The 23,114-nt window shown below is 43.5% G+C and overlaps 1 long non-coding RNA gene across 1 annotated transcript in view; it reads left to right on the forward strand.

Annotated features, from left to right (window-relative positions):
* LOC144792467 (uncharacterized) overlaps positions 1-23,114 on the forward strand; it is a 315,998-nt gene that overhangs the window by 157,140 nt on the left and 135,744 nt on the right. The window lies entirely within an intron of this gene.

Consider the following 23,114-nt stretch of genomic DNA (forward strand, 5'->3'; position numbering starts at 1 on the left):
CTTTCCGCACCACACTTCCCATAATACACAGTCTCATTTGAGCCTCCCATTGGTGGGTGTGTCATATGGAAAATGGAGAAGTGGGTTAGCGGTTACGCACACCGCTTCCGTTAAAGCCCCTGAAGAGAAGCATATGGAGCTTCGAAACGCGTCGGGCAGATCTATTTTGGAGCGGCATCTACAAGCGGATCCCCGTCCTCACCTACACATAAATCAAGCTGCTGCTACTGTGCTACTCAAAGGTGGACAACCTTGGAGCGACAATTTATACGCGGCAGTCCAGTCGCGGAGTATGCACCACCCCGTCATCCTTGGGCGTCACGGAAGTGAAACAGCAGCCGTACACGGGGATCGAGGACGGGCCCACTTGCGGGGTCCATACAGGACTTGATTATGTGCTTTCCGCACGACACTTCCCATAATACACAGTCTCATTTGAGCCTCCCATTGGTGGGTGTGTCATATGGAAAATGGAGAAGTGGGTTAGCGGTTGCGCACACCGCTTCCGTTAAAGCCCCTGAAGAGAGGCATATGGAGCTTCGAAACATGTCAGGCAGTTCCATTACGGAGCGGCATCTACAAGCAGATCCCCGTCCTCACCTACACATAAATCAAGCTGCTGCTCGTGTGCTACTCAAAGGTGGATAACCTTGGAGCGACAATTTATACGCGGCCGTTAAGCCGCGGAGTATGGACCACCCCGTCATCCTTGGGGGTCACGGAAGTGAAACAGCAGCCGTACACGGGATCGAGGACGGGCCCACTTGCGGGGTCCATACAGGAATTGATTGTGTGCTTTCCGCACCACTCTTCCCATAATACACAGTCTCATTTGAGCCTCCCATTGGTGGGTGTGTCATATGGAAAATGGAGAAGTGGGTTAGCGGTTGCGCACACCGCTTCCGTTAAAGCCCCTGAAGAGAAGCATATGGAGCTTCGAAACGCGTCGGGCAGATCCATTACGGAGCGGCATCTACAAGCGGATCCCCGTCCTCACCTACACATAAATCAAGCTGCTGCTCGTGTGCTACTCAAAGGTGGACAACCTTGGAGCGACAATTTATACGCGGCCGTCCAGCCGCGGAGTATGCACCACCCCGTCATCCTTGGGGGTCACGGAAGTGAAACAGCAGCCGTACACGGGATCGAGGACAGGCCCACTTGCGGGGTCCATACAGGACTTGATTATGTGCTTTCCGCACCACACTTCCCATAATACACAGTCTCATTTGAGCCTCCCATTGCCGGGTGTGTCATATGGAAAATGGAGAAGTGGGTTAGCGGTTGCGCACACCGCTTCCATTTAAGCCCCTGAAGAGAAGCATATGGAGCTTCGAAATGCGTCGGGCAGATCCATTAGGGAGCGGCGTCTACAAGCGTATCCCCGTCCTCACCTACACATAAATCAAGCTGCTACTCGTGTGCTACTCAAAGGTGGACAACCTTGGAGCGACAATTTATACGCGGCAGTCCAGTCGCGGAGTATGCACCACCCCGTCATCCTTGGGCGTCACGGAAGTGAAACAGCAGCCGTACACGGGGATCGAGGACGGGCCCACTTGCGGGGTCCATACAGGACTTGATTATGTGCTTTCCGCACGACACTTCCCATAATACACAGTCTCATTTGAGCCTCCCATTGGTGGGTGTGTCATATGGAAAATGGAGAAGTGGGTTAGCGGTTGCGCACACCGCTTCCATTTAAGCCCCTGAAGAGAAGCATATGGAGCTTCGAAACGCGTCGGGCAGATCCATTACGGAGCGGCATCTACAAGCGGATGCCCGTCCTCACCTACACATAAATCAAGCTGCTGCTCGTGTGCTACTCAAAGGTGGACAACCTTGGAGCGACAATTTATACGCGGCCGTCCAGCCGCGGAGTATGCACCACCTCGTCATCCTTGGGGGTAACGGAAGTGAAACAGCAGCCGTACACGGGATCGAGGACGGGCCCACTTGGGGGGTCCATACCGGACTTGATTATGTGCTTTCCGCACCACACTTCCCATAATACACAGTCTCATTTGAGCCTCCCATTGGTGGGTGTGTCATATGGAAAATGGAGAAGTGGGTTAGCGGTTGCGCACACCGCTTCCGTTAAAGCCACTGAAGAGAAGCATATGGAGCTTCAAAACCCGTTTGGCAGATCCATTTTGGAGCGGCATCTACAAGCGGATCCCCGTCCTCACCTACACATAAATCAAGTTGCTGCTCGTGTGCTACTCAAAGGTGGACAACCTTGGAGCGACAATTTATACGCGGCAGTCCAGTCGCGGAGTATGCACCACCCCGTCATCCTTGGGCGTCACGGAAGTGAAACAGCAGCCGTACACGGGGATCGAGGACGGGCCCACTTGCGGGGTCCATACAGGACTTGATTATGTGCTTTCCGCACGACACTTCCCATAATACACAGTCTCATTTGAGCCTCCCATTGGTGGGTGTGTCATATGGAAAATGGAGAAGTGGGTTAGCGGTTGCGCACACCGCTTCCGTTAAAGCCCCTGAAGAGAGGCATATGGAGCTTCGAAACATGTCGGGCAGTTCCATTACGGAGCGGCATCTACAAGCAGATCCCCGTCCTCACCTACACATAAATCAAGCTGCTGCTCGTGTGCTACTCAAAGGTGGATAACCTTGGAGCGACAATTTATACGCGGCCGTTAAGCCGCGGAGTATGGACCACCCCGTCATCCTTGGGGGTCACGGAAGTGAAACAGCAGCCGTACACGGGATCGAGGACGGGCCCACTTGCGGGGTCCATACAGGACTTGATTGTGTGCTTTCCGCACCACTCTTCCCATAATACACAGTCTCATTTGAGCCTCCCATTGGTGGGTGTGTCATATGGAAAATGGAGAAGTGGGTTAGCGGTTGCGCACACCGCTTCCGTTAAAGCCCCTGAAGAGAAGCATATGGAGCTTCGAAACGCGTCGGGCAGATCCATTACGGAGCGGCATCTACAAGTGGATCCCCGTCCTCACCTACACATAAATCAAGCTGCTGCTCGTGTGCTACTCAAAGGTGGACAACCTTGGAGCGACAATTTATACGCGGCCGTCCAGCCGCGGAGTATGCACCACCCCGTCATCCTTGGGGGTCACGGAAGTGAAACAGCAGCCGTACACGGGATCGAGGACAGGCCCACTTGCGGGGTCCATACAGGACTTGATTATGTGCTTTCCGCACCACACTTCCCATAATACACAGTCTCATTTGAGCCTCCCATTGCCGGGTGTGTCATATGGAAAATGGAGAAGTGGGTTAGCGGTTGCGCACACCGCTTCCATTTAAGCCCCTGAAGAGAAGCATATGGAGCTTCGAAATGCGTCGGGCAGATCCATTAGGGAGCGGCGTCTACAAGCGTATCCCCGTCCTCACCTACACATAAATCAAGCTGCTGCTCATGTGCTGCTCAAAGGTGGACGACCTTGAAGCGACAATTTATACGCGGCCGTCCAGCCACGGAGTATGCACCACCCCGTCATCCTTGGGGGTCACGGAAGTGAAACAGCAGCCGTACACGGGATCGAGGACGGGCTCACTTGCGGGGTCCATACAGGACTTGATTATGTGCTTTCCGCTCCACACTTCCCATAATACACAGTCTCATTTGAGCCTCGCATTGGTGGGTGTGTCAAATGGAAAATGGAGAAGTGGGTTAGCGGTTGCGCACACCGCTTCCGTTAAAGCCCCTGAAGAGAAGCATATGGAGCTTCGAAACCCGTTGGGCAGATCCATTTTGGAGCGGCATCTACAAGCGGATCCCCGTCCTCACCTACACATAAATCAAGCTGCTGCTCGTGTGCTACTCAAAGGTGGACAACCTTGGAGCGACAATTTATACGCGGCAGTCCAGTCGCGGAGTATGCACCACCCCGTCATCCTTGGGCGTCACGGAAGTGAAACAGCAGCCGTACACGGGGATCGAGGACGGGCCCACTTGCGGGGTCCATACAGGACTTGATTATGTGCTTTCCGCACGACACTTCCCATAATACACAGTCTCATTTGAGCCTCCCATTGGTGGGTGTGTCATATGGAAAATGGAGAAGTGGGTTAGCGGTTGCGCACACCGCTTCCATTTAAGCCCCTGAAGAGAAGCATATGGAGCTTCGAAACGCGTCGGGCAGATCCATTACGGTGCGGCATCTACAAGCGGATGCCCGTCCTCACCTACACATAAATCAAGCTGCTGCTCGTGTGCTACTCAAAGGTGGACAACCTTGGAGCGACAATTTATACGCGGCCGTCCAGCCGCGGAGTATGCACCACCTCGTCATGCTTGGGGGTAACGGAAGTGAAACAGCAGCCGTACACGGGATCGAGGACGGGCCCACTTGGGGAGTCCATACCGGACTTGATTATGTGCTTTCCGCACCACACTTCCCATAATACACAGTCTCATTTGAGCCTCCCATTGGTGGGTGTGTCATATGGAAAATGGAGAAGTGGGTTAGCGGTTGCGCACACCGCTTCCGTTAAAGCCCCTGAAGAGAAGCATATGGAGCTTCGAAACGCGTCTGGCAGATCCATTACGGAACGGCATCTACAAGCGGATCCCCGTCCTCATCTACACATAAATCAAGCTGCTGCTCGTGTGCTACTCAAAGGTGGACAACCTTGGAGCGACAATATGTATATATATATATATATATATATATATATATATATACATATATATGGAGGAGTTTTCACCTGTAACTTCCCTTTCACACGGAAAGATGAATGCAGAGTCTAACACGTTATTTATTACCATTGTTGTTTTTTAGGGTTGGACCATGACTCATGAGGGGTGAAGTCTCAAATGAGTCATGATGTCCCTTCTCTCCTGCCACACTGATAATAAATACAATTTGTGTGGCAGCAAACTGTGTTCATAAACTTGAATTTGATCTTTGCACTGTTATAGTAAATGTGTAACTGTGTATTTGTTAGTACAGTTGCTCTAAATAAAGTATTATTGGTTCACATTAATTTCAGCATTATGGCAATAGAAAGTGAAATAAACATGACCTAACAACTCATGGTATTTATAGCAACTGTCCTAATTAGCACACATGCTCACGTTTATTACTAGAGTTCAAACATCTAAATCGAGTTTGTTTCACAGTACAGCAAATCTGAGATGAAAGAGACACTATTTACGGACTCCTGGATTGCAGGTAACAATAGGAAATAGCTCTCTATTAGTCATGAGGACTCTTTATACATATTGTACCGTAAAGCATTACTTCAACTGCTACCATCCAGGTTTTTGTTAAATACCTTTTGTGAAAACAAATAGATATGACAAATGACATGGCATAAGTTGTATATGCAGATGCTGTGCTACGCTATTTAATATAATTGTTGAGAGGGGAGGGTCATCATGACAGAATTGAGGCTTTGTGTCTGGTGAGTCATGGCCCTTCCCCTCACTCTGTGCATCTGCATGTATAATGTAGTAATTAAAAAAACAATGGTTAAAATGAAGTTATGTTTGCCATTGTTATAACAGGTAATGTATATGGTTTTTAAAACTCATTAATGCACCTAACAAATTACAGTTAAAGTGCAGTTATGGTTGTAAATTAAAAGAGAAAAACCACTGAAAATATCAAGTTATGGTTAGGACCACAATTAATTACTTGCGCAACAGACATATAGGCCATAACTCATACCCTAAATGCAATGCTTATTCTATCACCCTTAATGAAACATATGAAACTACAAATGTTGCAAATAATTTACAGATTACCCTTCCCACATTGTCAGAGACAACTATGGATTAAGTATCATTATTTGGTTTATGTTATGTACTTTAATTACATTTTGCTTTTATGTGTTGTTACATGTAAAATATTGCTCTTGTCTTCTCATCCATAAAAACAACACCCAGTTAAAACTCAAACTACTGTGAACAATTATATGCCCAAAGTTAAAAATCACTATATTGTTTCGTTATTATGTTAATAAAATAAAGCCACAGCATGAACAATTCTCCCAGTTGAAGCAGATATATAAATGTCCTTTGCACAGTTCCTATTCCAGTGTCATTGAGTACGGGTGTGAGATAGATTTTCTGTGCAACTAATGCAAAATGGCAGAGAAGCGGTAAATTAGCCAAATCATGTAGGCAATGCATTTGACAATCGCGAGTGAAAATGCTTCCCTAAAGGCTTGCATTGTAGCAGTTCTGATAAACTCCAAGGCAAAACCTTAATAGGTAGTTCCGAAGTTTCAGATTGAGGTTGAATACCATGTAGTCAGCTGTTCCCAGAGTTTTTTTAATACAAATATATATATATATATATATATATATATATATATATATCACTGCTCCAAGATTGCACCGAGTCCTTGCACTCGCGGGCGGGTGCTCCCCAGCGGATGATGCCCTCCGCAATATTCTCGCTCCAAAATTCCTGCGGTACTCCCCGCAAAGAAGACAAGCACTCAGGGTGGCGAGCTCAAAAGATTTATTAGAGAGCTCACGGTGTCCAGACGTGTTTCGGCATTCGCCTTTGTCGATGGTGACCATCGACAAAGGCGAATGCCGAAACGCGTCTGGACACCGTTTACTTGATCAATTTATAATGTCTCACTAAATATAGTGGATAGTGACTAAACTGTGTGAATATCTGTATCACTTTGTCAGTTGTCGTGTAAACTGATTCTACAGTTGGTTACTAGCTATGTGAAAGTCTATATTAGTTATTGATTAGTTAACTGAGTATTTGTATGGGAGTGTGAAAGTGTGTGTGGTTCGGTGGGGGGTGTGTGACTGTCCAAAGATGTGTGAATAGTTGATTCAGTAGATATATGAAGTTAAAACTACATGTATTAACAGTTTGGGTGAGGGAATCTCTTTATGGGTGTGGTGATGAGCAAATATATTTCTCAAAGGTACAGGTCCAACAAACTAGAAAAATAAAAGGCAGTGTATGTGTCAGTTGTTGTATATAAATAAGTATACATAAGACACAATGATTGTGTGAGTGACTGTATGGATAACTGTATACTTGTAATAATGATTTTATAATTCACTAAGTATGACTTACTATCTAAATGAATAGAAGAAGTGGTGTTTGTATAAGTGTTTTGCTAAGTAAATATGTAAGTATGATCCATTGTTTGAATAAGTGAGTAGGATGACTTCATATGTGAATAGGATGCGTGCTGTTGTTTAATGTTGATATAGATGTATAAGTATTTTTGATAGTGTTCTATTGTTCATTGACAGCATGTATGAGTGAATCCATAGGTAAGTGATTAGATGTGTGTATACATCTATGAATCACTGAGTGGATTTTTAGATACTTGTATTGCTGTGACAATGGATTTAAATATGATACTCTGTATTTTACAAACAGTGATGAAAAATTGTAATAGTGTATGAAAAGGTGTATGTGATTGTCACGTGGATGATGTCATCAGTGATGTCATCAGTGATGTCATCAGTGATGTCACTGACCATGTCATGAATGATCTAATATGTGACATCATCAGCAGTGGATTGCGGGTGCGCGAAATATAGTTAGTACAACTAACTATATAGGAGCAATTTCATTGGTTTTGTATGAGTAAAATGTCCAGCTAACTATAACACCACTAAAACTTATAGTTTTTTGAGTGAATTTCAAAGGTTTTTTAAAAACTAATTCCTAACTATATAACTCCTGAAACCTATGTTTTTTTCAGTGAATTTCAAAGGTTTTTATAAATGCTAATTCCTAACTATATAAGGCCTGAAACCTATGGTTTTTTCAGTGAATTTCAAAGGTTTTTTAAATGCTGATTCCTAACTATATAAGGCCTGAAACCTATGGTTTTGTCAGTGAATTTCAAAGGTTTTTTAAATGCTAAATCCTAACTATATAAGGCCTGAAACCTATGGTTTTTTCAGTGAATTTTAAAGGTTTTTTAAATGCTAATTCCTAACTATATAAGGCCTGAAACCTATGGTTTTTACAGTGATTTTAAAAAAAAAATTGATTGGTTAACTGGCTTATTAAGTGTATCTTAGTGAATACATATATTAGCGAGTAATGTTTAAATATTTAAATATATGCATGAGTGATGTAATATGTGACATCATCAGCAGTGCATTGCAGACGTGCAAGTTATAGTGAGTCCAACTAACTATAACGTGGGAATTTCAATGGTTTTATGCGAGTAAAATTTCCAGCTAACTATAACTGTTGTGAAACCTATGGTTTTTTCAGTGAATTTCAAAGGTTTTTTAAATGCTAATTCCTAACTATAACTGGTGTGTAACCTATGGTTTTTTCAGTGAATATATATATATAAAAATTATGTGGCAAAATGAAACCCCTCATTTGTTCCTTTTCAAATTAAATGTATTAAGTGTTACCACTTTATTCCAATCAAGATGACTTCAGGTGTGCCATACTTTTGTCATAAGTAAGACTGTTAGCATTCTAGTTGTTCTTTAGAACACTCTGGGACATTCTGTCATTGGGCTATAGTTGGGCTACATCTGGCTGATATTTGGGCTACATTTGTGCTCTTTTGTCTCTGGTGGCCATCTTGGGAGACTGCATATCAGAATTTTTTTAATGAAATATAAGAGGATTTGAAAAGTCACTCAAAATGTGCCCTCATTTTTCTTTCTTCAGCACTAATCATAATTTCTATGGCAAAATGAACCCCCTCATTTTGTTCCTTTGCAAATTAAATGTTTTAAGTGTTAACACTTTATTCCAATCAAGATGATTTCAGGTGTGCCATACTTTTGTCATAAGTAAGACTGTTAGCGCTCTAGTTGTTCTTTAGAACACTCTGGGACATTCTGTCGTTGGGCTACATCTGGCTGATATTTGGGCTACATTTGTCTGGTGGCCATCTTTGGGCTACATTGGGCTACATTGGGCTACATTGGGCTACATTTGGGCTCTAACATATATATAGCCCAATGTAGCCCAATATATATTTTTTCAAAGTTAATTTTAGTAAAAACCACTGGAGCACATATCTTGAGACATAGCAAAGGCACATCGGGCTACCAGTCCCTACAATTTTGCCAAGTTTGGTGGAAAACCATTCAGCCGTTAGGGCTAAAAGTGAGTCCAACCGCCCTATAGAAATTAACATGGGGAAAACACGATTGGGACCCCCTTTTATCTCACCCCCCGCTTGACGAATCCCCCCCAAACTTTCAGGGAAGGAGCGGAGCGCCGCGAGGCAAACTTAAGGAAAATTTCAGGAAGATTCCCTAACCGGCGCCAAAGTTATTCCCAATAGAATGTTGCGATTTCCCTATGGAAAACAATCCTAACTATATATACCTACTGGCTATCGCCAGTAGGTAATATATATATATATATATTTCAAACCAAAGTTTTCTGGTGCGCCGCAGCTCGCCACAGCATGCGCCAGGAACACAAATGCACAGACCAAAAGTTGCGGTGCTCAAATGTTTTATTCGCTTGTCGGCCTCATAACGTTTCGGCACACAGGTGCCTTGCTCACATGACAGCAAATAATTGTGAGGGTGTCATATTTAAAGTGCAAATGCTGTGCTATGATTGGGCTCTTTGCATGGAGATAGAAAGAAGACTTGATATGAATACACGTCAAATACATTTCATCCTAACTATATCGGTAAAATACCCGTTAGACCTTAGTTAAAAAGTACATTGTTTCACTAAGCGCTTCATGTAAATTTATACACATATATTTACATATCTCCGATTGCTACTTTGGAATAGAGCCGTCAGCACACAGTTTGTGTATAAAATTGAATTAGCGCATTATCGTGTTAAGAAAGTGCATTGTGCTTAAAATAGTCACATCTAAATACCTCAGAACCACAATTCCAATATAACTGACTGAGCCCAGTCACCATACTAGAATAAACAACAAACTCAAGTTAATTAAACTTAATTGTGTTTGCCGTTAATAAAAGTCATCCTCATAACATTAATGACATCATTATTTGTGCACGTATGTGTCATACAGCTAAACAGATATATATATATAGATATATACACAGGAAAAGAGCTTTTTCTAGAAGTTTCATCATTCACTTTGATTATAGATTTTCGTAAAATACACAATTATCCAATTAATTCAGAATATAATGTTCTTTGTTTGCGCAGCAACATGTGGAATCCTATTTTTGTAGTGTCATAGAGAGACCATCTCGTAATCATCAGAACCTCACTTTCTCTTTGTTCAATAATGTCTTTTTAAGTAACTGCATATCATAAGTTCTGTTGGAAAAATAGAAACAAAGTTCCTATTAATAGTATGCCTGTCTAACTGATACCATTCTTTCCATTAAACATCTTGTACTGTTAACCACAGGTGAGAACCATAACATACTGCGTTTGCATTAAAATATCAAAGCATACATATATGCAATCAATTCATATCAATTCTTAAAAACATAAATACAGCAGTTTGACTCCAGATTAGTAAATGGCTCATAACCTAGGCGTTGTTGTTAACCTCCTCATTAATCGATATCTGGTATTCACTGATTATTAATGTAGACAAGTATACAAATCCTCAGTTACATTTAAACCATTGGGCTGTTTGCTATTAAGTTGGAGAATGTATTTTGTCTCCAATTTTCTGAGACTGGCCTCTCTATCACCACCTCTCCTGCTGGGTAATATGGAGTCCACCACAAAGTATTTTAGATCTTTATTATTGCTATTGTGGTGGGTCCTGAAATGACGTGCTACAGGATTAGTGTTGTCCTGTGATGTTACTGCTCTTAAGTGCTGCAGGATTCTTTTGTGAACAGGTAGCTTAGTGCTCCCTACATATTGGAGTGGGCAGGAGCATACCAGTACATATACCGCAAATTCGGTTTTGCATGTTAAAGTTTTAGTAATTTTGTGCTCCCTGCCTCCAAAACCATCCTGATAACTTGCACAATTCATCCCATGTGTGCATGCCTTGCATGTTTTACATTTATGAAAAACACCTCTAGTGTGGTACCACGCTGTGTTGGTTAGAACTTCAGGGCATGTCATCACCACTCTGTCCCTCATGTTTGGTGCCCTACTGTATGTTATAGAGGGCCTTTTGGGTAATGTATGCCCTATGACATTATCCTTCAGTAATATGGGCCAACTCTTATTGATAATTTTTATGACCTCACTATGCTGAGATGAGAAGCCCGTTATAATTCTGAAAGAATTTGGTTGAGATCTGGGTATGGATATGTCAGTTTCTGTATTGATTGTACTAATAATGGGAGGGCTGTGTTTGGCTAACAAATCTTGACGATCCAAATTTCTGGTTTTATGAATTGCTTCATTAATGATTTTCTGAGAATACCCTCGCTCTCGAAATCTTTTTGCACTAGCACTTTGTGCTTCCATTAGATCTTTTTCAGTGCTGCACAATCTGCGAAGTCGCAGCATTTCTCCGCATGGTATACTCATGATTAGGTGATGGGGGTGTGAACTACTCGCATGGAGTGTTGTGTTGCCTGCTGTTTGTTTGCGGAACAACTTAGTTTCCAATTTGTTGTTTTGTATATACACCAAGGTATCCAAGAATGGCACCTGTTGCTGGCTAAGTTCACCTGTGAAGTGTATATTAAGATTGTTATCGTTCAATTGGTCAATAAATCCTAAAGCCTCCTCCCTGCTTCCCCTCCACACCATGAATAAATCATCAATAAACCTGTGACAACTGATGACATGATCTTTCATTTCCTGATGGAATTTGGTTTTGAGGACCAGTTCCTCCCAAGCTCCCATGTGCAGATATGCGTAGCTCGGGGAAAAACTGGCCCCCATAGCCACTCCCTGCAATTGTCTGAATAGCAAATTGTTGAACATGAAAATATTGTGATCAAGGCAGAATTGGAGCATGCAAATCAACATTGTATTATGTTCAAATAGTACAGGATCCCTCCTCTCTAGGTAGTATTGTATGGCTGCAATACCATCTCCATGGCGTATACTAGTATAGAGAGATGTAACATCTAGGGCAATTAACCAATCCCCATCTCGTACGTGTATGTTGGATAACTTGGACAAAAAATCTCCAGTGTCCTTGACATAAGAGTGCAGTCCCTTCACATAATTCTGAAGAAAACAATCAATGTAAATGGACGTTCTTTCCAAAAGACTTCCCCTGGCTGAGATGATAGGTCTGCCAGGGGGATTGTTCTTATCCTTGTGAACTTTGGGGATAAAGTACATGGATGGTATTATTGGAAAATCTGTTTTTAAATATTTGTATTCCTGTTCAGTTAACAGTTTTGCAGATTTCCATTTCCACAATAATTTGTGGTATTCCAATTGCATATTTTTGACTTCTTCCCCTTTAAGTCTTGAGTAGTGTTCTCTATTATTAAGCTGATGGAATGCCTCTTTGTCGTATGCAACCTTGGTTTGAAGCACAACGTTGCCGCCTTTGTCACTGGGGCGGATAATGACATTGCTATTCTCCTTAAATTTTTTGACCAGTAGTTCATACTCATTCGTTTGTTGGTCATACCTGTATTTTGTCTTGTTAAAGTTGCCTTGTAATTCCTTTAAGTCACTTACAATACTTTCGTGAAATACGTCAATGGAGTCTCGTGGCATTATTGGGCAAAAGGTTGACGGAGGTTTGAATGGGGTGAGTGGTTGTACACTCGCTGTTTTTGCCAATGTCATAAGGGAACATAATGCTCCTTCTGACTGCTGGGTGTCATTGCTTTCCCCACTTTGATTGATAGAGTCGTCACCCTCATTGGTCCACATTGTATTTAATTCCTGCGTCAGGGAAGGAATCACCTGTGAAGTGTCAGTTGAATTCTCCGTTTCTTTAATCTTCATTTCATGAAATTTTCTCAGTTTGAGTTTGCGAGTGGCTTTGTAAAAATCCGTGCGAGTGGCAGCATAGTTCAAATTTGTTTTTGGGGCAAACGAGAGACCCAACCTCAGGATGTTTTCCTCTTTGGTAGTGAGGGTCATAGACGTGAGGTTGATAATTGTCTGCTGTGCATGGCTGTTTATTTCTTCTTCTGCCATTGACCTCTGCCCCTCCTTTTCGGTTGAGCATTGATTGCCTGTTGCTGTCCTTGCCCTCGCCCTGCGCCTCCTCCGGCGGACATAGTTTTTCCATTTTCTCCGTAATATTTTCGCGTCCCCGGTCTCAGGGACTGGAGGCGCTCCTCGCATAAAAAACTGATCTCTTCGCCTGGGGATGGCCTTTTACCAGTTTTATCTGCCCTAATTTGCCTCATCTCAGAATCTGTATCGCTTCCTGATCCGGAACTGAAGTCAGATACTCCAGACTCCTCAGTGTTGTGCTGTGCTTGTTTGTAATTACCTCTGCCTCGTGATTTAGTTATGGTACTTCCTGTGGCCCCGCCAGTCGCCTTGCGTATGCCATCATATTTTCTCGAGAAGGTGAAGATCTGTCCCAGATCATAGTCTTGTCTGTCTCTGGCAAATTTATATGTTTTCCTTGTTATTTCAGTCATTTCCGCCAGGAGCTTAGTTCTTTCCTCTTCTGTGCCAAGGGACTCCAATTCCTCATACAGTGCTGCTATTTCATCCAGGAGTTTAGTGCGATCAATCTCCGCGTATTTAATCAACACCAGTACCTGTAGCCTTGAAGCCTCCAAGTTAATTTCTGCCCACTCCCTCATTAAGTCCGGGTTAGGATTTTCATAAGTGGGCGACGTTAGAATCCTTAACCCCCTCGCTATCCGATTCACTTCTATATATTTTTGAAGGGACTTAGCCTCCCACCATTTGCTCTGTTCCTGGCGGGACTTCTTTTCCAATATTTTTATTTTACTGTTTAACGTGTCTGTGCTTGGTCCTGCTTGTGGGTCTGAGGCATTACGTGTGTTAGTTATGTCCATACGGGGCTCTTCCGAGAACATTGTTGTTGCTCGTGCCTCCCTAGCCCTCACGCTGTCAGCCGACATGTTAATAACGCAAATTATTGTTAGTGGACAATACGTTTGTTGGAAATAGACAACAGATATCACGTACAGCCACTTTACCGCTTTGCTCTCCGCCTTGGATATCGGTGATTTCTCCTGCCGGCGCTGCGATGCTCGTCTCGATCCCGCTGCCTCTCAGTCTCGCTGCAGGCGCGACGCGCTCGAGGGCTCCAACTGCTTCCGGCTCAATCAGCCTTGTCCGAATGAACCAGGCACTAGCCAAAAACTTTGCAATCCCGCAAACAATAAACAACGATGTAGTGTCCGATAGGAAGATACGCAAGGCAATCCTGAAATCTCTCACTCCCATCTCCCTACACACAGGTTTTAACCATCTTGCTCTAGGGAGTTTGTAAGCTTTACAAGACAACAAGAAATGGGGCAGGGTTTCCCTCTTACATGGGCACCCTGGGCAAGTAAGATCGTGATCCCTCACTCCTTTCCACCCCTCTGTGAACTTTTTGAGGGGGATTATACCGTACCTCATCTTCAGGAAGAGGGATCTGTCTCTCGCGATTTGGATATAATCCAAAAAAGGCTCCAACTTCCTCAGTGGCTTATGTTCTAGGAATTGATTAGTTAGTTGGCCCCACTTTGTACTTTTTAATTCCTCAGACTCAACCCACTCCCAATACATTTTCTTAACAATTTGTTTATGAGGTGACGTCTGAGAATTCCAGGATTCTACCATTCCTAACTTCACAACTAACTGTCTCAGGGAATTTAGCCATTTTATCTTGTTTGCCACATTCAATTTAATCAGCTCGTCCAACACCCTGGCATAGTTTGCTAATTCTGGGGTCCTTCTCTGGCGTACCCAAAATAGCAGTGGACGATGGCGTACTATATCTGCGATTGAGCGTTTCCCCATATCGTTATACAGGGATTTCAGGGGGGTTGAGAGGGGGAGTGATACTAAGTCTCTCACAAACTTATTCTCAGCTGTAACCAGATCTCTCGTGTTTTCATCTCCCCACAATTCAGAGCCATAAACCGCAGAGGCCAGCGCCTTCCCCTCATAAACCATGAGGGCTGATGCTATTGGCCTGCTAGTGGTCGCTCGCTGGTCTCTCAGGATAACTCCTATATATATATATCAATGTCTTTCTAGAGAATTTAACGTTTTTACCTGCTATATAAAAAAGATCTTGTAACATACAAATATTTAAAATTGTTCTTATTAAATTGAACTGCAGATCCTTCACATATTCTCTGGTAATCAAAACCCTCTCCATATTTTTGTGACAGCCTAAGATATTTTTTCATTACCCTTTTCCCCAAACTGGGTGTCCAACACCGACCTGAAGCTCAACCCAAACAAGACCGGATTTCTGTTACTTGCCAACAACCAATATGATTCAGTACACACCTGACTCAATGACATGAACCTTGACAGCTCCTAACCCCAACTTTCTCTGAATGACATGCCAATTGGATTCACCCGGGCCAGCAACCTCACTATCAAAGATCACATTGACAAAAAAAAATGAAAGACAGCCTGGTACCAGCTCTCTGTTCTAAAAGAAAGTCACACTATTTCTTCCAGAAAATTACTTCAGAATTGCTTTCAAGCTCTCGTTCTCTCTCACCTGGATGGTGGTAATGTCCTTCTCCTTGGCCTCCCAGACTCCACACTGGCCCCCCTTGCGGTCATCCTACATGCTGCAGCATGTCTCATTCAGGGCCATTGGCTCCCTTACTAGCCCGAACCTTGTTCAAAACTAGTTGCATCATTTACAAAGCTATCTCGGCCAGCAGTCCCCTTATTTGCAGATCTCTGCACACACTCAGAAAAAGTTGAAGACTCATTTCTGTAAAAGACACTACTTCACAATGTATTAACCATCCACAATCCACCTTTCTCTCCTCTTACTCGTTGATTTTATGCTTGTTTTTGACATTGGACAGTGCTTTGCTGCCTTTTGGGTAGGTTTGAACTTTAAGAAAATGGTTCTTAAACAAATGTTTTGGAAATGAATTCTTATTGTAGCTACAGTTGTACAAACTGAATGACAAATGAGAGTAGTTGTGATATTGAGGGACTAATGATACGTTTGACTCATAGTGACTTTATCTCTTTTTGTTTATTTTGTATTGAATGATTTACATACACTAGATGGACCTGATGAAGCGACAAACTTTGCGAAACATATGTTAGCCTTTTAATGATTAATATTGGAGTACATTTTTCTCTACTGTGAAAAAAATGTATGATGCCCTTTGCTTGTTTGTTTATTCAGTAGTTTGAAATATTATACCAGCTGGGGAACTTGGTAAATTTCTTTGAAGAGGGAACGCATGCCAGTCTGGTAGTTTCAGTTTGCCAACACATGATTTCAATGAGCTATAGAAATACCATTGTGGTATATAAATAAATAATACCGGATCTAGGTTTTACTGGACATAGTAATAACAGATAGCTCAATAAATAAGAGTCAAGATTCGAGGTAGTAGGAGTTTGCAGGTTTAATACAGCATAAAGGACAGGAACAGGACAACCTGCACAGGAATGGGATGGCAGCGCTGCCGGGGGCAGGATCAGGATCGGCGTAACATTTAATAACAGTACACAAGCATATATACTAAAACAGTTGCATTACAATGAATACAGTAGGCGGAGCAGTGGGTGTGGTCAATAGCAGTCGCGAAAGATAAGGGTGAAAGTAGGTGTAACAAGAGGCGTGTACATAGACATGTGATGTAAACGTAACAGAATATGTCATAAATGGGGCGGAAACATGGAGGGGGCTACCTAAGGAGCCGGGACCTCTAACCTAATGGTGCGCGCAAACTGACAATGACGTGTTACTAGGAGAAGCTGGGGGCTATGAACTCTGTGCTAGGAGTAGAGACTGAAGTCTGGAGAGTCAGGGCGACATGTACCTAAACCCTATCTAGTATCTGATGTTTAGAGGACATGTTGATATAAACTAAGAGTCAGGAGGGGAGAGGCTAACGGACTCTAAGACTGGAGCATGCATTATTCTACATGTAGTGCGTGATGAAGAATATGAAATGACCATTAAATGCAGTATTTCTCTTACATGGAGACGTAAAGGCTAGACAATGACGGAAACTATTGATGCGATTCAGTAGCTTAGGAATGCAGAGAAGGAGGGCTGGACTGATAACTAGAATCATAACATACTCTTGGCAGACTAACAGGCAGAGCCAGGCTGAGCCGGGCACTGTGAGGCAGGAAGTAAGTGAAGGGTCGAGGATACAGGTGGGGGCTGTATCGCTCCTCAGCGAGGGTTCAGGAGACAGGAGCTGAATCTGGTGTCCAGGCCCTTTTGAGGCCTAGAAACGGGGACTTTTCAATGAAATAACGTGCACACTGAGAAACGTGGCAACGTAACTTTACATAGGCCTGATATTCATAGTATTCACGAGAACTGGAAACTGGCATACTAGAGATGGACACAACTATAATTGCGTCTTTAATCGAACATGGGGAATACATATGCATATTAATCATGCACACATAACATAAGATGGAGGACACGTAGGGACACAGAACATGGCAAAATTTACTTTTCCACATTCCCTCCTTGTCACTACGTTTCCATCAGGAAACATCAATATTCATGATACCATCTATCATTTCATACAGTATCATTTGCTCGTCTCGAATTTTCTTGGAACGGGATTTAGAACGGGACTTGGGACTAGGAATACAAGAGGTAGCACAAATGCCGCAAATCGCAGGGCCACATTGTATACAGAGGCAGCAACTGAATATGATCGCTACTGCAATACCCAGAAATGACAATACTTTCCATCCCCAGGCGGAAATTATATTCCAGAACCAACCGGACCATGTCCAGGTGCCTGGATCTTGGTGTAACATATGGGCAATTTTATGGAGTCTGGTTATAGCTGAATAAACAGACGGCGCGTTATTAGGAATGAAAATGCAGCAACTAGATCCGATGACTCTACAGGCCCCGCCCCTATCGGCCAGTATGACGTCAAGGACGAGACGATTCTGGAGCACGACAATTCTCATAAAGGATTGCTCCTCGGTTAAGTTACCTAGAGCAGAAGTAGTCTCAATCACTACTGCTTCAAGTGTTCTGGTTAATCTACGTATCAGTTTACTATTCACAACAGTACCTAAATAGGGGAAGACACCTTTATTGATATCTATGTATTGTTCTAGAGCAGTTTCAGTATAATCAACAATCGGGAGGTCTCTCTTGTGTCTAGTATGTACTAGGTGGGAATTCCTATGGTAGTCAGGTGGGGCTAGAAAAACTGGTGGTAGTAGGAAGGCAATGTAACAGGTTCCCTCCCAATCGAGGGGCAGACGAACATATGCGGTCTGACCACAAACAAAATAAGAATGACGTGAAGCTTTAAAAATAGATTTCCTAATGTCACTATACTTGACGATAGTAGTACAATCACTATGTCCTACAGGTACGGAACCATTCTTTCGGACACATAATTCACCTTTAACTGGTAGTACTGACATAGCAGGTAAGTCTGGAGTAGTATCAGACTGAACATTCAGGACCATGAAATTCGAAGAATAATTACCTAAATTATAAACTTCATTTTCTAGATCTAACCCTGTTCTGTGGGGAAGACCTTGCTTGTCTGGAAAACATGTACTGTTAAGAAAAGACATATCTGTTGAGGATGACGTTAACGTGGACCATGCTCCACACGAACCATTATGTGAAAATGGATAAGGAAAGAGTGGCAGAACTCCCTTCGGTGTCTGGAAAGGGGGGAGTCGACCACACACCCAACAATTAGTGGCATTGCTGGTCTGGTGTGAATAATGTAACATGCGGATAAAAGAATTATTTCGCATAGCGAGACGATAAGAGAGTTCATGAGGAGGCAGATCACTAAACGTGTGCTCTACTGTAGCATTAGCAGACTTATTTACATGAGAAACTGGAAAATACAAATAAAATGCATAACCTGTGCAGGTAATCATAAGGCTGAAAAACAATATGAAACTTAGAAAAACGATACATCGGATTGAGTTTTGACTAACTCTCTCACTATGGGGGTCTATTATATACATGTCAGAACCCGGTCTAACCGTTTCACCTAGGGGAGGACTTAGACAATCAAACTGGCTGACTTATTTTACTAGACCTTAATTTGAGCTTATACTCCTGTTGCGGAGTTTTCTCTAACGGGGAGGGTTCAATATCATTGTCTTTTGTGGGACAGTCCTTAAGAATAGTACTTTGGCAGTCCTTAAGATCCTCGGAAATGTTCTTTGAAACAGGCTTCAATCCAAAAAATCTTTTCACATGTGACAGGTGGACCCAGCCCTTCCTGCCTTCCAGCTTGACGGCAGTACGGGTGGCCAGGAGGACCTGTCGGGGTTCCTTCCAGCGGGGCTCCAGCGGACTTGAACGATCAAAGTTCCGGACAAGAACCATGCATCCGGGAACGATGTCATGCGGTGCCACCTCGGTATTGTCTGGAAATGCGGCAGCAACCTGTGAACGACAAGAGTTGAGGGCAGACATCAAGGAAGCTAGGTAATCTGTCAGCATATTACTTGAAACATCGGTAATACTTCGAGGTCTAGGTGTACCCCACATGTTAGGGGGGCGGCCGAATACGACTTCATACGGGGACAGACCTGATCTGGAGTGTGCGACCATGCGCATATAAAATAAAGCGACTGGCAGAGCTACTAGCCAGTCCACACCTTTCTCTTTACATATTTTAGCAATGCGGATTTTCAGGGTCTGATTATGTCTCTCTACGAGACCGGCTGCTTCTGGATGGCGTACACAATGGAACTTCCACTGGTACCCTAACAAAAGGGAAACATGTTTCATCAACTCGGATGAGAATGGCTGGCCGTTATCAGAATATACGACTCTAGGGAGTCCATAACGGGGGAAGAACTCACGAACCAACTGCTTGGCAGTGGTCACGGCTGTGTAATCTGGGACTGGATATGCCTCTGTCCATCTGGACAAAGCACATACAACTACTAGGACATACTTGAAACCTCGACATCGTTCCATCTGAATATAATCCATCTGGAGGACTTCAAAAGGGTGGTCAGGGGGCTGGAATCCACCTTGTTCCACCGGGACACTTTTACCTGGATTGAACTGACAACATATCATACAGGTACGGACTTTCTGTTTGGCTGCAGCTCGTAAATGCTTGTTGAACCAAATGTTCTGGATACTGTCTAACATAGCTTTTTCTCCTAAATGTGCTGGACTATGTGCGGTATTGATAATGACTTGAACCATAGAGTCGGGGAGAAACCATGTGGCTTTACCCTTCGTTACCCATCCCTGATCTGTCTGGACCCCTCCTTGTTCGGACCATTTCTTGATTTCATCGGGAGTAGCATGTAACTGAATATCTATGACATCTTGAGTAGGGTCCTTAACTGTCATACAGGTAGTCGGAGCTGGAGTATGTGTCTGTGTCGGATTAACTGGAATGTCTGGAGTCTGTGCTGTAAGCTTGGCTGTGCGATCTGCTAGATCATTACCTTGGGAAATAATGTCAGTAACTTTCATATGTGCTTTGCACTTCATGATAGCAATAGATGTCGGTAAGTGTATGGCATCTAACAGAGCCTGAATAAGGAGACCATGCTGAATCTTGGTTCCATGAGAAGTCATGAAACCTCTCTCCTGCCAGAGCACTCCGAAGTCGTGTACAACTCCAAATGCTTAGCGTGAATCTGTGTAAACATTAACTTTCAGGTTCTTAGCGTGTATGCAGGCTTGTGTCAGAGCAACTAGCTCTGCTGCTTGAGCAGACAGGGTGTCAATACGGTGTGTTTCTATAACTTCAGTGTCAGTAGTCACTGCATACGCGGCTACTAGTTCTCCTGTACTTGTTCTCATACATGAACCATCCACATAAAGTGTCAGGTCTGGATCTGGTAATGGAATATCTGTCAGATCTTGTCTTGGCTTTGTCATAATGTTAACTACTTCCACACAGTCGTGTGTGGCAGGATTCGAATTAACTGATGGTAACAGTGTAGCAGGATTTAGAACGTTGCAGCGTCTGATTTCTATGTGTGGCTGGAACAGTGTCAATTCATAACCTGTTAAACGTGCAATTGTCAAGTGCTGAGTCTGGGTTCGGTTTAAAAGAACTTCCACGGAGTGTGGAACTTGTACTGTCAAGGAATGTCCTAATACTATGGAATCACTTTGTCTGATAGCTAGAGCTGTGGCTGCAACTGACTTGAGGCACGCAGGCAGAGCCTGGGCTACAGGATCTAATGTGCTCGAAAAATAAGCACAGGGCTTGTATTGTCCTGCTTGATCTTGTGTGAGAACAGATAATGCTGTACCTTCGCGTTCTGTGACGAAAAGTGTAAAAGGCTTACTGTAGTTCGGTGTAGCTAGAACAGGAGCTTGGCATAAAGCTTTCTTTAACTCATTGAAACTAAGTGTATGTTCAGATGTCCAAGGGAGGACAGTCGATACGGCTGCCTCCTGTGTCGTTAACTGTATCAGTGGTTTAGCTAGAAATGCATACTGAGGAATCCATTGTCTGCAGTAAGAAGTGAGGCCGATAAAAGCACGTACCTCCTTCTGTGTCTTGGGCTGAGGAAGACTCGCTATTAACTGGATACGGTCGGGTGTCAACTGCCTACCCCTCTTGGACAGTAAGTGGCCTAAATAGATCACTTGCTGAACACAGAATTGAAGCTTCGAAGGGGACACCTTGTGCCCCATCTCGGCAAGGAAATATAAGACTGTAAGTGATGCTCGCTCGCAAGCACGTTCAGAACGGGCTGTGATCAGTAGATCATCGACATACTGGAGCAGGGCAGTGTCAGTTGGCATGTGAATGTTGTCTAGTTGTCTCTTAAGTGCTTGACTGTAAATGCTAGGACTTTCTGTGAAACCTTGAGGAGCTCGTGTGAACATATAGCTCCTTCCATTTAAACAAAATCCGAAAAGAAACTGGCTGTCTGGATGAATGGGGACACTGAAAAACGCGTTCTTGAGGTCTATGACTGTAAAAAATGAGGCTTCGGAATCAATGGCTGTCAATAGGGAAGAGATATCTGGGACAACTGGGTACTGGGGAATAATACATTTATTAAGTTCTCGTAGGTCAATCACTAATCGATATACTGGCGGTGCATTTGGATCAGTACGTTTCATGACTGGAATGATCGGAGAATTACATACATTGGAGTCAGTTTCTACAACTACTCCTTGAGCGATGAGCTCGTCAATAATTTTGGATAAGGCTGCTACAGCCTCAGGTGGCAGTCTGTACTGTCTGATTCGTGGTAACACTACACCTGGCTTGAGAGTCACACGATGGGGTGTGATTTGCATATAACCTACATCAGTTGGACCTTGCGCCCATAGATGCTGCGGAACATTAGACAATCTCGGATCAAAATCTCGTAATACATAGTGACCCTTGAAGTCACGTAGAAACAGGCGTATTCCCTCTGGGGAGCAGCAAATAACTGCACCTAATTCTTTCAGTGTTTTAATACCTAACAGATTTTCTGGACATGACTTCGTAAGTAACAGATCAGTAGTGCGGGACAATGGACCTACTTCTAGAGTAACTGGCTTAGATATCTCGTTTACAATAGGCTTTCCTGAAAATCCAAGGGAAACATTTCTAGAGCCTGAGAGCGGAGCCCCTGGAACTTCGGCGTGACTAATGGTGGTCCTACTTGCCCCTGTATCAATCAGAAACTTTCTGTCTTTCCCTAGTACTTGACTATGAACATAGGGACCTTCTTGATCTACAGGAATCTCGATGAGAGGCAAGCCTACCTCCCTCTCTAGGCTGTTTCATGAATATGGCTGATACTCTGGATACTCAGACTGTGCATACTGGTACATCTGCTGTGTAACATGCTGTGTTGCAGCAATAGGCTGCGGTGCTGGAACTGTCTGTTGTGCATTCTGTGGCTGGGAAGTCTGTGAAACTTGTTCTTGTCTAGGCGGACGTGGTCTTTCTTTAGTCTTACCAGTAGCTATATTGTGTTTCAGAACTGCACACTCGTTTATGAAATGACCTGGCTGTTTACAATAATTGCATGTCCCTTTAACGGGAGCTGTAGGATGACTGGCTTGATTCGGACCCCTCTTCTGACTGTCTTGAGGAACAGATTGTGCAACTAGTACTTTCATTTTCGTGTCTTTCATACGTTTTCTTTCATGATCTTGCTCTTCTCTGATTCTATTCTGGTGGTACTGAAGCA

The sequence above is a fragment of the Lissotriton helveticus genome, chromosome 11 (genome assembly GCF_964261635.1).
Source record: "Lissotriton helveticus chromosome 11, aLisHel1.1, whole genome shotgun sequence".
NCBI lineage: Eukaryota > Metazoa > Chordata > Amphibia > Caudata > Salamandridae > Lissotriton > Lissotriton helveticus.